Source organism: Phyllostomus discolor, chromosome 7, assembly GCF_004126475.2.
Source record: "Phyllostomus discolor isolate MPI-MPIP mPhyDis1 chromosome 7, mPhyDis1.pri.v3, whole genome shotgun sequence".
In the NCBI taxonomy this organism is placed as follows: domain Eukaryota; kingdom Metazoa; phylum Chordata; class Mammalia; order Chiroptera; family Phyllostomidae; genus Phyllostomus; species Phyllostomus discolor.
This window is the reverse complement of record NC_040909.2, coordinates 34134912-34150727: the sequence shown is the minus strand read 5'-3', so window position 1 is coordinate 34150727 and position 15816 is coordinate 34134912.

Genomic DNA, 15816 nt, shown 5'->3' with positions numbered 1-15816 from the left:
TTTCTCTTTTTAATTTTCAAATGTGTATCTAAATACTCTATATTACATCTCTATTATTTCCTACTGAACTAACCATCTGTATCACTGATTTTATATGGTTTATATTACACACCTATGAAGTAGCTGTCATAAAGCTCAATTTCTGATGGGATTAAAGAAGTTGTTGAGAGAGGCTAAGAATTTAGCCCTGGGTCACATAGCTAACAAGCGGCACCAGTACCACTCTTCTTTATTTCAATGCTGTGTAAAAAATCTGACATCTGGTGGGGAAAGGACTTTCCTCCCCAGCCTCCTGCCATCCCATAGTCCCACCTTCCCCACCCACCCACCTTGTTCCTCTTCTTCAAAATAGTCATTGATTTTCTTGGCCCTTTACTCCTCTATGTGAATTTAAGGATGAGCTTGTCATACCCCATAAATACAACCCCTGTTGGGATATTGATTGGAATTACATTAAATTTATAGGTTACTTTGGGGAAGACTTGACATCTTTATGAGATTAAGTCTTCCTATCTATGAACGTGGAGTATCTATTTATTTAGGTCTCCTTTCATGCACTTTAACAATATTTTATATTTTTCCATAAGCACATGTATTTATTTCAAAACTCCTTACAGATTTTAATATTTTGGTATTGTGAATGGGATCTTTTCTATTATTTTTCCCACTTGATTATTACTATTATATAAAATTTCAATTGATTTTTTAAAAAGATTTTATTTTATTTGCTTTTAGAGAGGGAAGGGAGGGAGAAAGAGAGAGAGAGAGAAACATCAATGTGCGGTTGCTGGAGGCTGTGGCCTGCAACCCAGGCATGTGCTCTGACTGGGAATCAAACCTGCGATGCTTTGGTTTGCAGCCCATGCTCAATCCACTGAGCTATGCCAGCCAGGTCAATTGATTTTTAAAATATAAATTTTGTCACTAGCAAGTTTGCCAAATTCTCCTATTTGCAAAAAAAGGCAGCATTGTTTCCTCTTTTCAGTTCTGAGGTTTGTATCAGAATTGAATTGCTTGTGTTCAGCATGGTAGTGGTTAGAAGCAATGATGTAGGCATTTTTGCCTTCTTCTTGATTTTAAAGGGACACCTCTAATATTTCACCATTAAAGTATTATTTGTTCTAAGTTTTAATAAATGCCCTGTCCAAGGTTTTTAAAAAACTGTTTTCTGGTTCTATTTATTAGAAGTTATTTTCACTCCTGAATGTGTTGAATTTCATCATATCTTTTTCTTCATTTATTAAGATGACCACAGTTTTTCTTATTTAATCTGGTATTGTGATATACTACATTAATACATTTCCTTGCATTCTTGGGCTATGCCCTGTCTTATCATTATGTATTATTGTATTCAATTTAGTGATATTCTACCTAAAATTTTCCATCTAATTTTATAAATAAGATTGTTGCATAACTTAATTTCTTCTTTTTTTCTTCCATTGTTTTGGTTTAGTATTGAGAGTACACTTACCTTCCTCCACACACAAATTTCCATCATTCTATATTTTTCCATTCTTTGAAACAATTTGTGTGTAATAAAGATTGTTTAGTTAGCACACATTTACTGCATACTCATTGGTGTGCCAGTTCTTCTAGTTCCTGGGGATATGGTAGCAGAGAAGTGAAAGTCTCACTTTACGCATTCCTTAACATTTTGACAAAACTCCCCTGGATCTAGGTCTTTGGGGGTGAAGAGGACTTTCAATTTCCAATTCAATTTTTAAATGTTCTTTAGTTTATTCAGGCTTCCTACTCTTCTTCAATTTGCTTTTTAAATTTTTCCTAGGAACTTTTCTAATACACCCATTTACCAATGTATTGGGGTACAATTATTTATAATATTAATTAAATAATGATTTTTAGTCTCATTGTAGGTGTAGCATTGTCTCTTTTTTCCCCTGCAGGGTCCAGTGGCACAGCCTCCCCTTTCACCCAAGCTGGGTACTCAAGGAGCGCTCTTCATGTGGGCTGAATATACCCTTTTATTATAGTTGAGCCTTGATTGCTGTTGGCAGGTCAGTGGGGTGGGGGGGATTTACCCAGGACAGTCAGCTACAATGACTGGCTGAGACCACTGACCACCAACCTCTGTCCTCCATGGAAGATTGGCTGTGCAGAGGCAGGATAGTGGTGCTCTGGTGTGGTCTGTAGTTGTCCACTGAGTGCATAGGCTCTGAGGTTTCCTGGGAGGTGCAGGCCAAGGTCAGCCCCAACTTATGTTCTGCCGGGGCCACCCTGCCTGAGTGAATAAAGCAATTTGAAATGGCTGCTATGTGTGCTGGGCTTGAAGGTTATCAGTCAAAGTCAAGCTATGGATCTAGGCTGGCAGCTGCTAGTGTTGGGCCTGGAGCCAATTAGCAGGGGGTAGGGGGGCTGGGTACTTACTGAGGCCAGTCATTGCTTGTTTGATAAGATTTGGGAAGTTGTGAAGCATAAACCAAGACCAGCCATTCTGGGGGTTCTGGCCAAGATGGAGGCTTAGGTAGAAACACTCCACTTCTTCACACAACCAAAAGAAGGATAATAATGAGTTTAAAAACAAAAGACAAGCAGAACTGCCAGAAAATTAAACTGTGTGGAAGCTCAACAACTAAGGAGTTGAAGAAGGAACATTCACCCAGACTGGTAGGAGGGGCAGAGACAGGAAGCTCGGATGGAGAGGCTGCTTGGCAAGGTCGTGGCTGGCAACCCTGGGTGGGCGAGGTGGGGGCTGGTGGATGGGATTTCCCACATCCATATGAGGATAAGCCAGGGGGAATAACTGGGGAGCAAGACAAACCATGCAATCTAGGATTTCAGAGCAGGAAATAAAGCTTCAAAATCTCTGCTGTAAAAACCTGCGGGGGTTGTGGTGGTGAGAGAAACTCCCAGTCTCACAGGAGAGTCTGTTGGAGGGGCTCATGGGATCCAAGAACATACACAAGCCCACCCACCTCGGAACCAGTACCAGAAAGGGCACAATCTGCTTGTGGGAAATGAGGGGGAGTAACAGAAAGTGGGGTGAGAGCAGAGCAAGCTAGCAAGCAGCCTTGTTCCCTCTCTGACCCCTACCCCACATACAGCACCACAACGCAGCATCATAAGTTGCCTTACCTTGGAGAATACCTAAAGCTCCACCCCTTACAATGTAACAGCTGTGCTAAGACAAAGAAGTATGGCCCAAATGAAAGAACAAATCAAAACTCCAGAAAAAGAACTAAGTGATGAAGAGACAGCCAGCCCATCAGATGCAGAATTCAAAACACTGGTATTAGGGATGCTCACAGAAATGATTGAGTTTGGTCACAGAATGAAGGAAGAAATGAAGGCTATACGAGTGTAGAAAAGTTGATTCCCTGCGTACCTTCATAAAGGAAAATATGCAGGGAACCAACAGTGAAGGGAAGGAAACAGATTCAAATCAGTGATTTGGAACAAAAGGAAGAAATAAATATCCATCAACAGACTGAAGAAACAAGAACTCAAAAAAAAATGAGGAGAGGCTTAGGAACCTCTGGGACAACTTTAAATACTCCAACATCTGAATCATAATGGTGCCAGAAGGAGAAGAGGAAGAGCAGGAAATTGAAAACTTATTTGAAAAAATAATGAAGGAGAACTTCCCCAATCTGGCAAAGGAAATAGACTTTCAGGAAGCTCAGAGAGTCCCAAAGAAGTTGGACCCAAGGAGGAACACATCAAGGCACATCATAATTACATTAGCCAAGATTAAAATTAAGGAGAGAATCTTAAAAGCAGCAAGAGAAAAGGAGACAGTTACCTACAAAGGAGTGCCCATAAGACTATTAGTTGATTTCTCAAAAGAAACCTTGTAGGCAAGAAGGAGCTGGAAAGAAATATTCCAAGTCATGAAAAGCAAGGACCTACATCCAAGGACCTTCATCAACAAAATGAACAAGCAAGCAAAATATAACCAAAGACACTGAAATTAAGAGCAGGCTGACAGTGACCAGAGGGGAGAGGGGAGGGGATTATAGGGGAAAAGGATGAAGGGTTTGCAGGATCAATTATAAAGGACACATGGACAATAAAAAGGGGGGATGGAAACAGGGGAGGGAGGTAGGGAAGGTTGGGGTAGTATGGAGGGGTGGGGGGAAAAGGCAGAAAACTGTACTTGAACAACAATAAAAAATGTTAAAAAAAGATGTTTACTCCATAGAGATACACATTGAAAGATTTATAGATATATTTTGCTCCCAAGTAATCCAAAATGGTCAAATGTTAATAGAGGTTGAAGCTGGATAATGAGTACAGAGAAGCTCATTATACTCCTCTGTACTTTTGTTCAAATTTTTCCATAATTAAAAAGAACACATCTAAAGTTTTAAATTTGCCTCTAGGTGGTACTTCAGCTTCATCCTGCAAGTTTTCCAGGTAGCACTTTTATTGTTTTTCAGTTCTGAACATTTTTCAGTTTCCATTGATTTTTCTCTTTAAAAAATGAATCATGTATGGATGCATTTATATACACATATGTGCACATATTTGCATGTAGATACATGGACATATATGCATGTACATATATACACATAAATACTTGCTTTGCTTTATATACTTTAATAATATGTTTTATATATTACAAACTTGTTATTGTTTATTTCTTTTTTCTTTTAATTGTTCACTTTATAAACCTTTTTAATTTTAATTGTTATTCAAAATTTCTAATTTAATTGTGTTATATCAAGAAATGTTGTCTGTATTGTATTAATTTTATTCTTTGAAATTATTTGAGACTTCTTTTGTGACCTAATACAATGTCAAGTTAAATTTAAAAAAAATAACAAAAATAAACATTGCATTTAAATTTGTAAAGAACAGCATTACTTATTTTGTGGGTTCAGAATTCTCCTTATGTGTATTAGATCAACTTGCTAATTGTGTTATCTTCATTCTTACAAACTTTTATTTGCTTAATATATATATATATATTTAAAGATTTTATTTATTTATTTTCAGAGAGGCAAGGGAAGGAGAAAGAGAGAGAGAGAGAAACATCAATGTGCAGTTGCTGGGGGTCATGGCCTGCAACCCAGGCATGTACCCTGACTGGGAATCGAACCTGCGACACTTTGGTTTGCAGCCCGTGCTCAATCCACTGAGCTACGCCAGCCAGGGCTTTTAATCTATATTTTGATAGAGACATGCTAACATTTCCCACTGTGATTGTAAATTATTTTATTTTCTTTGTAATTTTGTAACTTTTTTATTGTTGCTCAGTTACAGTTGTCTCAATCCCCCCTCCCCCATTGCTCTCTCCTGCCCTGTCCATCCCCAGCCCCTGATCCTACAGTCCATCCCCACCCATTTGTCCTTGTCCTTGCTCCTTTATACATGTTCCTTGACTTGACCTTTCCCCTTCTTTCCCCTGTTATCACCCTTCCCTCTCCCCTCTGGTCACTGTCAGTTTGTTCTTTATTTCCACACCTCTGGTTCTATTTTGCTTGCTTGTTTGTTTTTTTGGGTTCCCTTTTCTCCACAACCTTGCCAGCACTTGTTTTTTGATATGTTAATGATGGCCATTCTGGCTTGTGTGAAGGGGTATCTCACTGTAACTTTTTACTTTACACATGTTGAGCCTATGTAGTTCATTTTTACTTGATTAATTTTTGAGCCTCTTTTGGGTATCTGTTGCTGTAAAACAGCATGCTTAGTGGCATAAAACAATACCATTTTTATTATGCTAATGGATTCTGAGTCAGTAATCTGAGCAGGGAAGATCTATAATGGCTTTTTTATGCTCCGTAACCTGTGGGGTCTCAGTAGTGAAGATACAAATAGGTGGGAGTGGCTGGGTGCTGGACCCACCTCAAGAGTTCTTCACTGTTACGAACAGTGAAGAACTCTTAACATTTGTTCTTCAAATGTTAAGGCACTGAGTAGGGTGACTCAAAGCCTGGAGCTAATGTCCAGTGTACCTACACATGGCCCCTATATGGACTTGGCCTTCTTCAGAGGATGGTGTTCAGCTGGGTTCTGAGAGGGACCATACCAAGGGGGAAGGTCTTGAAAGCAAACACTCCAAGGGACCAAGATGGAAACTTCAAGGCTTCTGCTGACCTTTCCCCTCAGAAGTCTTCACTTCTGTTGTATTTACTGGCTTCAACCTGGTGGCTAAAGCCAGCTTATATTAAATGGCAGGAAAATCAGACTCAATCTTTGGATGGGGAGTGGCCAGGTCACATTGCAGAAGAGCATGTGGAATGGGAGATGTTTTTACAGTCAGCTTTGGAAGTTACAATCTGCTGTAGAGCCCATGTTGTTGGAGCATATTTGTAGGCTTTATTATTACATATTTTTGTTTGTTAATATTTTGGGTGCAATGAATATTTTTGCCTAGTTTTCTGTTTCATAATATTTGCATGCTGTATCTTTTTTGATTCCTTTATTTTCCATCTTTCCTGTGATTTTATTTTAGGTTAAATTTAAAAAATTTTTATAATATAATTACCATTTATATATAATGTTATATGTATAAGTAATATGTATATATAGCATTTTTAATCCTTATTACTAAATTACTCTTTAATTGGTCAATATAATGTAATCTGTTTACATGTGTTGTGATTTCTGATATATTACAGTTAATTTCACTGCCTTAAAGAATGCCTGGCATATAGTCAGTCCTCAATGTTAGTCACTACTGCTACTATTACTGCTCTTACAACTATTATTTGCAAGTTCTATTCTAGAGCCCTCAGTCATGAAACCCAAGAGAAGAACTTCCTAATATTCTGCTTATTCATTTTCCAAACTTCTCTACTGAAAAATGCTCTTTCTGTATCTCTGTAAGTTAAGGATATTCTTCTGAGACTTTCAGTGCTTCCTGATATCTGGCTGGGGAAAGACAATGTCTTGGACCCATAACCATGGGAAATTTTTAGCACAGGCCCAATGTCAGACACTATGGTGAAGAGTGTAAGTTTAGAATTACTTTACCACCTGCTGGCTGTTTGATTTTGGCCAAACTACTTAACCTTTCAGAACCACTGCAGTGAGAATTAAATGAAGTAAGTGCTTAGCACAGTAATTTTAAGTGGAAGATACGGTTATTAGTGTCAATTCCGTAAACACTTTCTGAAGGTCATCTCCAAATTAGGCGCTCAGCTGAGCCTTGAGTACTGCATTCAAGAACCCACTAGTGGGAGGGGGAGTAAGCCTTCAGTCCCATCTCCCTCACAGGGACACACACCTTGCCAGGGGTCCCACATTTTACCCAATGTCTGCATTTTTTTTTGGTTTGCCATTTGTTGTGGCATCCTAACAGTATGTGAAAATCAAGCTCACCTTCTACATGGTTGAGAGACCTGAAGATGTATTTCTATGTCCCAAGTTAAGTAACCAAACCAGGGGCTACTCTTTCTGGGAAGAAATTAAAACACCTTATAACCACTAGAGGGAAGTAGCAGCTCACTGCTGTGATAGGACAATCATACTGTAATCAAGTGGAACTTATCCCTGGGATGCAAGGATAGTTCACATTTGCAAATCAATAAATGTGATATACCACATTAGTAGAATGAAGGATAAAATCATGTGATCATATCAATAGATGCAGAAAAAGCTTTTGACAAAATGCAGCATCTTTTATGATAAAAACTCTCAACAAATTATGTATAGAAAGACTGTACCTCAATGTAATATAGACCATATTTGATAAGTCCACAGCTTACATTATACTCAATGATGAAAAGCTAAAAGCTTCTCGTCTATGTCAGGAATGAGACAAAGGTGCCCACTCTCACCACTTCTACTCACCATAGTATTGGAAGTCCTAGCCAGAGCAACCAGGCAAGAAAAAGACATGAAAAGTATCTAAATTAAAAATAAAGCAGTAAAATTGTCTCTGTTGACAGGTGACATGATGCTATATGTAAAAACCCTAAAGACTCCACCAAAGAAATAATAAATGGATTTACTGAAGTTGCAGGATACATAATCAACATACAAAATCAGTTGCATTTGTATACTCTAACAACAAATTATCTGAAAAAGAAGTTAAGAAAGAATCCCATTTACAACATCCTCAAAAACAATAAACATACTTAGGAAAAAATTTAACATATTTTTTGAAAATACCAAAATAGAAAATTTACATAGAGTAAAAGTAAGTATAGTGACCTTCTTGACTTGTTGCTCCTGCCCTTCTTCAAGTCTGTCAACTAGAAACATTAACTTGACCCCAGGTCGGATTTTGGGTCTAATCCTCCCTTAAGAAAGTTATCATACTCCAGATCTAAGTAACTTGGTTCTCATATTCATTTGGGAGTAAACCCCACCTAGTATCTAATTTCTAGTAACTACTCAGTCTTGTGCCCACTATGGGTTGTTTACCCCATATTTCCTTCTGGCTTTTGAGTACATACATACAGATTTGCTCATTTCTCATGAAACGCCACATCTTAAAAGAGTAATCAGATTTTTGTCACAGCACAATTCATCAAAATGTCCATTTTTCAAACCTGAGATTTAATGGTTTGAGGTTCATTCTGAGGATCCCTAGTACAAGGGAAAGCATTCTTTCCTTTCTATAAACACTAGACACCTCTGGGTTATGGTAATGTCAGACTTCTGCCACACCCCAGATATTTACCTTAATTTCCCCATTTTTTTCAGGAGAAATAAGAAAAGCACTATGTAGTTTACAAACCAGTTCCAAGTCTTTTTATAAGTGACTGATACAGTAACACTTGAATAATTGATTCCTTCATAATGTATTTTTTAAATCACTTTTAAAGCCATATTGTTACTTATTTATCATTTTCATCAATAATTTTGTCAATGCAAACTAACTTGACTGTTTAAAGCTAAGTAGAATTTATAAGTAGCAATAACAAATTCTATCGTAGTGGATGTGCTAAAATTAAGTAGTTTTCATACTTAAGATCATCAATGGAAAAATATCTAAACAGTAGACAGCATCTGAAAAACTAGTGCTAGCAGACTTAGAAGATGGCATGAATAGTTTAGATGTGTTCAAAATTTTACATCCTCCGCTCCTCACATTAAAACCAAATCAGGTTAACATTAGCTTTTGAAAAATAACATATCACTTAAAGCATAATCAGTAAATCCCTCAGATATCATTGAGCCCTGAATATTTATCTTCATTATTTCTATGTCCATTCTGCTGGTTATTGGCATTACCCATAAATGAGAACTCTGTCATCCTGAATCTTATGCAGAGAAATGAATGGAGAGCTCAGTCAGCACCTGGCCAGCATTATGGGTCACTTCTCAATCTGCAACAGAATGCTGCTCTAAAACAATCTTTTTGTTCAAGCCACAAGCCAAGGTGCTCTACACAGAAAGACCACCAGACCACTGTCCTGTCTGCCTCACACACACATTGGGGTTAAGGCACTGGTCCAGATGGTTGGCTTGAACCACATCAGAACTGTCCAGCTGCTGTCCACATACTCAGTGAAAGCCTGAAGAATGCAGAGATGTCCTTAAAACAGTACATGCCCAATGGTTTCCTGATGATCTGGAGTGCCTCTGACAAAAGGTGTCCCCAGGTGTCTCCCTGGAGAAGCCTATCTTCCTTAAATGCATCAAAACCCTGTTAGTGACCCACCTAACTAATAAGTATGTGAACACTCCTAGTTATTAGTTTTGCTTAGTCACAAACACATATCCAAATCCTTGAGAAATTATGCTATTTTCCCACAACAAAACTAATCAAATACTCATCACATCCTCCGTTAATGTATTTGACATAAACTGCGTTTAAGCTGAATAAGGGTGTGATCACATAGCAGTTTGATGACAGCCATTTGTGCACACTGCTCACTTATGCTCTGGGTTTATTACTGATATTATTCTGTACAAAAAAAAAGAATCTTCCCATGTTGAGAAATTAACTGGTTCTTAATGGAGAAAGTCTAGAGGTCACAAAAATGGTACAACTAATTCAGTGCTCCTATCTCCAAGTGACTGTGTTGCAACAAATTATGAAGTGTAATTATAGTTACAGAACATCAGAGCATTTGGCAAATTCAGTTAATTCTGTCGAGACAAATTATTCAGAATTGGCTTTGGCTTTAGATTGAATTATTTGCGCTTTCATTTGGTGCTTTTCCATCACATATACACATGTGAGGAAGCTTCAGGGGCAGGCTTTTGGTGGAGTGCCAAATCATAGAAGGAAAAGAGAATGCCTGTGGATATAGGCTCGGTTTCTTGAATACTGCTTTGGAGATAACTCTGCTAAATCCCAGTATATTGCATCTCTGCTTCAGTTTATAACTCAGATTAGCATATGCGGTTGCTTTGAGGATTAGGAAAGAACAATATGAAACATTGATGCACAAGGGATCCAGCATTGGGGGAAGAACAGGGATGCTAAGAAGACCCGTCCTGCTCCCTGAATCTCTGACTAAAAGTTAACTTGTCTTCTTTCTATGTCATTTTTCTGTGGGGAAGAGCTGACTGTTGAAATCACAAAACAGAACTGACCAGACCAGATAAAATACCTTGGAGAAGAATACTCAGTACTTACTGGAAATGTGTCAAACTATTGATCTGCTTCCTAGCTGGGTAGGAAAAATGCAAAACTCGTGCCAGGAGGAATTAGCTCACAGAGAACATGTTATTTACCCCTTTACCTTTCTTCCATCTACTCTCCCTTTCTACCACCTTGCCCTCTGTCTCTCTCCATTCGTCTTCCTTTCTCTCTTGTCTAAATGATGGGACAGTCTAATCAAAGATAGAGAGAAGGAAAGAAGCAATTTTGAAGCTGAGGTTAGTCAGGCAACAGGTTTGCCTGAAACGGAAGTGTGAGGTTGGAAGTACAATAAGGTGGGTGTGTACACATGGAGATGGCATTGAAAGTTGGGTTAGTTTAATCCAGAAGGGTAGCAGTGAGCCTGGTAAATTCTTGATCAGGAAACTGATGTTATAAAAATGCTATCAAGAAGGACATTGCCATAGTGAGTGGAGCTAAGTGGAGCATAAGCTAATATTTCTTAATCAAGGAAACAGAATTATCCTTTTGTCTCAGTTCTAGGTCATAGAATCTGCATGTATCCCCATTAAGTAAAGAACTGATTGGTGAAAGCAAGAATGGGCTATGGAAGACTTGAAGATGCTTCTAGAAGATACCCATGGCTATTTCCTGTCTGTAACGAAGGTGTGAGGCATCTGTCCAGAACATCTGGGCCCTCCTTCAGGGCTCAGCTGGAGCACCTCCTTCTGGGGAAGTCTTCTGTGCCCTGCTTCATTCAGGTGCTTTCCCCTGTCATTGTATCACACTACTCTTTTCAGCTGCCCACACTGATCCTTTTCTCCCAGCACCCATATTCCTCCATTCCTGCAGCTCCTTACAGGAAAGAACTGAGTCTTTAACTCTCCCTCAATGGCCCTGGCACAATGCAATGCTCAGCAGGTGACTATGGACTGCCTGACTCTGCATAACTGGCCAGTTAGGTGGGATGTGAAGATATCATTCCATCATCTTACTGGAGAACATTGTTTTTCAAATGTCTATTCAAATATATCTTGCCTAAGAAGGGGCCAGACTGTGAAAAGTCATATTCAAAGGAACTGGATTAGGGTGTTTGAAACTCTGACCTCTTTTGATCCAAGGGCTAAGCTTGCTGGAAGGAAGATCAATGAGGCTATTTGCCAGGATTGTCTAGGGGAGTTAAGGAGTGAAGGAAACCTACTGCCCCAATCCTCCCTAACCCACCCACATGACCTAATCTGATCAAGCACTCTTAATATCAGAACCTTTAAACCAAACCAAACCAAAATGAATCCTCTTTATCGGTGCAGTAAAGAAAAGCAAAGACATTAATCTGAACTCTCCCTAATCTCCTGGGTTTTGTCCAGGATGAATTTGGCTGTTGACAGACATGTTGGTTACTGGGTCTTGAAGCTGCTGGACTCTTTGCCTTCAAAGACTTCAGCACATGTTCCAATCAAGTAGGATGCAGGATGCAGGGTGCAGGGTGCAGGGATGCCACTTTGGGACCAGGGCTCATTTCTCTTACAGTGTTTTTCTTCCCAGGGAAATTATTCCAGAAGCTGATACTAATTTTTCATTATTTAAGGCCCACCTAGTAGAAGCAGGGCTCTAAATCACACTGTCTCTACTGCTTTTTCTTTCCTATTAGATTTGGTAAAACACTGGAACTAAAATATTCTTGTATAAGCATTTGATGCCCAGTTTAGAGTTGTTACTATTGATTCACCATACTTGACCCACATAAACAAAACAACCCCTTGTTTGCTTTCTTTATCTACTAAGTCATAATGATAACCACAAAAATATCTTATCATATTACTTTTATACTTTGGCAAGAAATCAGAGAGGAGACCTATTTTTTAATTGCTCAGTCCAGAGACTTCAGGTGTGGAGTGACTAGAAGAGGGAGATTTTCAGATGGCTAAAAAAGGTGAGGATAACAGGGCTGTTCCAGAAAACAGGAAAGAGTTTAGTTGGAGGGTTCGCTGTCTAGGAGATAGAGTTGGAAAGACAGGTTGAGGTCATGTTGTGTAAGGTCCTGAGGTGGGTGAACAGTGGGCGAATCATTAGACGACATAATAGGTACTATGGTTGACAGAGGTTAACTTGGTGGTATGTAGGTTCATTTAATCTGTTACCATTTCAGCTCCAACAACAGAATGCTGAACTCCGTTGGAGAGGTTTTTATAACTCTATAGATAGCATTAAAAATGTAATTGTCTTTCATCTCAGCAGGTTTGTCATCCATCTTAGCAGTCCTATGTGTCATCAGTCCTTCCCTCATCTGTTCCCAATAGTAAACTATCTGTATCCCTATTAGAAATGATTTTCTTATATGCTTGGACATTTTGCATTTAGGAAGTCTTATTAAAGCCTTTTAATCAGTGAGAAAACATTTGAAAGATCATAAGCCAAGGATTGCCTCTATTTTCATTTGAGAATGTTCACTTATGTATAGAATGAAGAAGGTAATGAAGAATGATAAGGGTGAGGGGCAATACTTAAGGCAGGGGAGAGAAGGTGGAGGTCTAGAGCCACACATTGCCAATGAAGATGAAGGAGAGAGAATAAATGTTAAATGTTTAGAACATGAAATTCATAAGACTTGGATTATAGGTGGAATGTGAAGGTTGGGAGAACAGGAACAATCTTCCAGGTTTCTGTCTTAAGTGACTGGTGGATGGATGGTCATACTGTTAAGAAACCCAAGATAAGGAACAGTTTAGAGGCAAGATGATGAATTATTTCTGGAATCTTTAGAAAGATAGAATTCTCCTCAGACTCTACTTATTTAATATATTTTTAAAATCCTTCATCTTGAATACGATCTGCTATGGTTGCCAAAAGTTGTTTTGTTTTTTTTTTTTCATATGAAAGTTGCTTGTTTCATTGAGTTGTCTCTGCTTAGGCACTTCTCATGATGAAAATGTTCCATTTCAATTGTTCTTTCTCAAAGTGGTCATACCTCAACATTGTTATTTTAAAAACTTCTAAACACACCAGCTCAACTTTGAAACCTTCCGGATTGAATTGGAAAGAATTAAGTCTTTCTCTTTATTTCTCTTAGTTCTCTTTAAAGAACTAAGTCTTTCTCACCTTATCTTGGTATAGATGCTTCATTTCTGAATCTGATGCTTGATAAATGGTTTGACTCTACTGAATTGTAAACTGTATTTATATTATGAACTAGAGGGAACATATAGATCCATGCAATTCTTTATCCTTAAAGCTGGAAAATGAAACAATAGCTCTTACATTCCTGCCTTAGCAAAGCAGGGCCCCACCTCCTTACCTGCCTGCTACCTTGTGAGAGCCTGGAATTCAATGGGCTACATTTTACTTAGATTGGCACCTGAGTTCAAAACTCTGCATTGGCCTCAGTTTACAGCTCTCAGTACTTTGGACTAAACTTAGTTTCAGGGATGCTTTCTGACTCATGTACTTGAGTCCAGCAAGGTGAATGACACCTGGATTTGCTCTTGTGATTAGAAAATGGGCCTCCCCTGCCCCCCTTCACTGGGCATCTTCATAGACTCTACATTTGGGTCCTGTGTATGACAGATATGTTTAGTTTGTGGTTACCAAAGGATGACCTCAGTTTTCTCCATTCTGTGGAAGGGGACATTCTGGCCCTAAAGAAAAAGACACTGAATTGTTTTTCTTGACTTTTAAGTGATAGCATGAAGAGATTTAGAACTGGGATAAGAAAGGGTTTTCAGTTATCACTTGTTCACTCATCAAATGTTTATTACACATGGGCTTTGTTCAGCTAGCATATGTGTTGTTAGCACTGTAGAAGGGAAATGAGGCCAGTAGTTCCCAAAGGAATAGGGAAGACTTTCAGTACAGCTTGGTAGTTTCTCCAATAGGACCAAAGCAGAGGCCTGTGGGATAGAGGGCCTCTCCCTCAGCCTTGCAGTTGGAGGGTGTGGTGTTAGTTAAAGCTGAGTTATACAGCTAGATAAGAGCTTGATAAGTGAAGAGAGGACACAAAGTAGATCAGTCAGAGAGGACAGCACAAGCAAACAATGGAGATGAGTTTGGGACCAGAATAGATAATTGGGGGGGAAGATCTGAGATGTTTTGCCTTGGACAGTTTTAAGAAAAGCCACTTCTAAAATGCCTGGGATGTATGCATAGAATGGATGATGCCTGAAGCCAGGGCAAGCCTCAGATAATTGCCCTAGGTTGCTCTACACCTAAGAAGTATGCTAAGCATTTTCCCTGGACATGTAAACTTTCAAAGTATCTTGGACTTCTCAGAAAGTTAGGTGAGAAATCCAAACACATCAGTCACTTGGTAGTACCTTCAGCATCTTCAGTGCACACCAATTTTCCCTCAATGAAAGCAAAACTCCATCTGCTTTCTGTTATTTCTCCCCTAAAAGGGGGACACCGTACATAAATGCTCTGGTTGATTCCTTCTTTTGTACAAAGTCATCAAACACATTGTATTCCTTGCCTGCCACTTCTCAGTAAAAAAAAAAAAATACCTTTCCTCCATCCCCACTCTGGATTGGAGCCCATTAATTAGAACAAGCTTTATCTAGCAAGCTTAGAATTCCTTCTTTTCTGTCCCTCTTCTCTAGCTACACCTCTCTTGGCTTCTGAAAGCAAGGACAGGTCACTTTTTTTGTCATGAACATTTGTATGGAATGTTCTGACAAATACACACATGTGTGTACACAAAGGCATGAAAGCCCATTTTTAATCGGAAGTGTTTTGTTTTCCGTGGGTTTTTAATTTTAAATAGAGCTCATACTCTCCGTCTCAGTCTAGCCTTTCAGGCTGTTTTATTTCTGTGTCCATGCTTTTATGGTACAGTATAATAGCTTTTGTTTCAGAAGTACAGGCCAAGGGAGCCCCGAATGTCAGAGGTTTGCATTATATCCATAACGGTAGATTTGGACAGCAAAGCAGCACTTGGGGGAAGGTGAGAGTGAACATTTTCCATTGGTGAGCCTGAGTCCTTCTAGCAACATGGGCACAATGGACACCATTCTGAGCAGAACAGGCTCTGGTGGTGGAGGAGTTGACACACTTGTTCCTGTTCCACACAAGGGGCCTTGTGCTGCACCCTTCCCCAGCACGATGGCACCCCCTTCTCTAGGTGATTGTTACAGAACAGAAAGAACTTTCTCTCCTGTGTATACACTGAGCCTTGTGTGTTAACATTTCTTTCTTTTAAAAATTGTTTTATTTTATCCTTTTTCTTCCTTTGTTTCTCTCTCCAAAGTGAATGGACTAAAGTAGATTTCAGCCTTGGTTCTAAAAATAGGAAATACAATGGAGAACTTGATGTAGTTGGTAGGAAAAGAAGACCGTGTATGGAGGTAACAAATTAAAGAAGC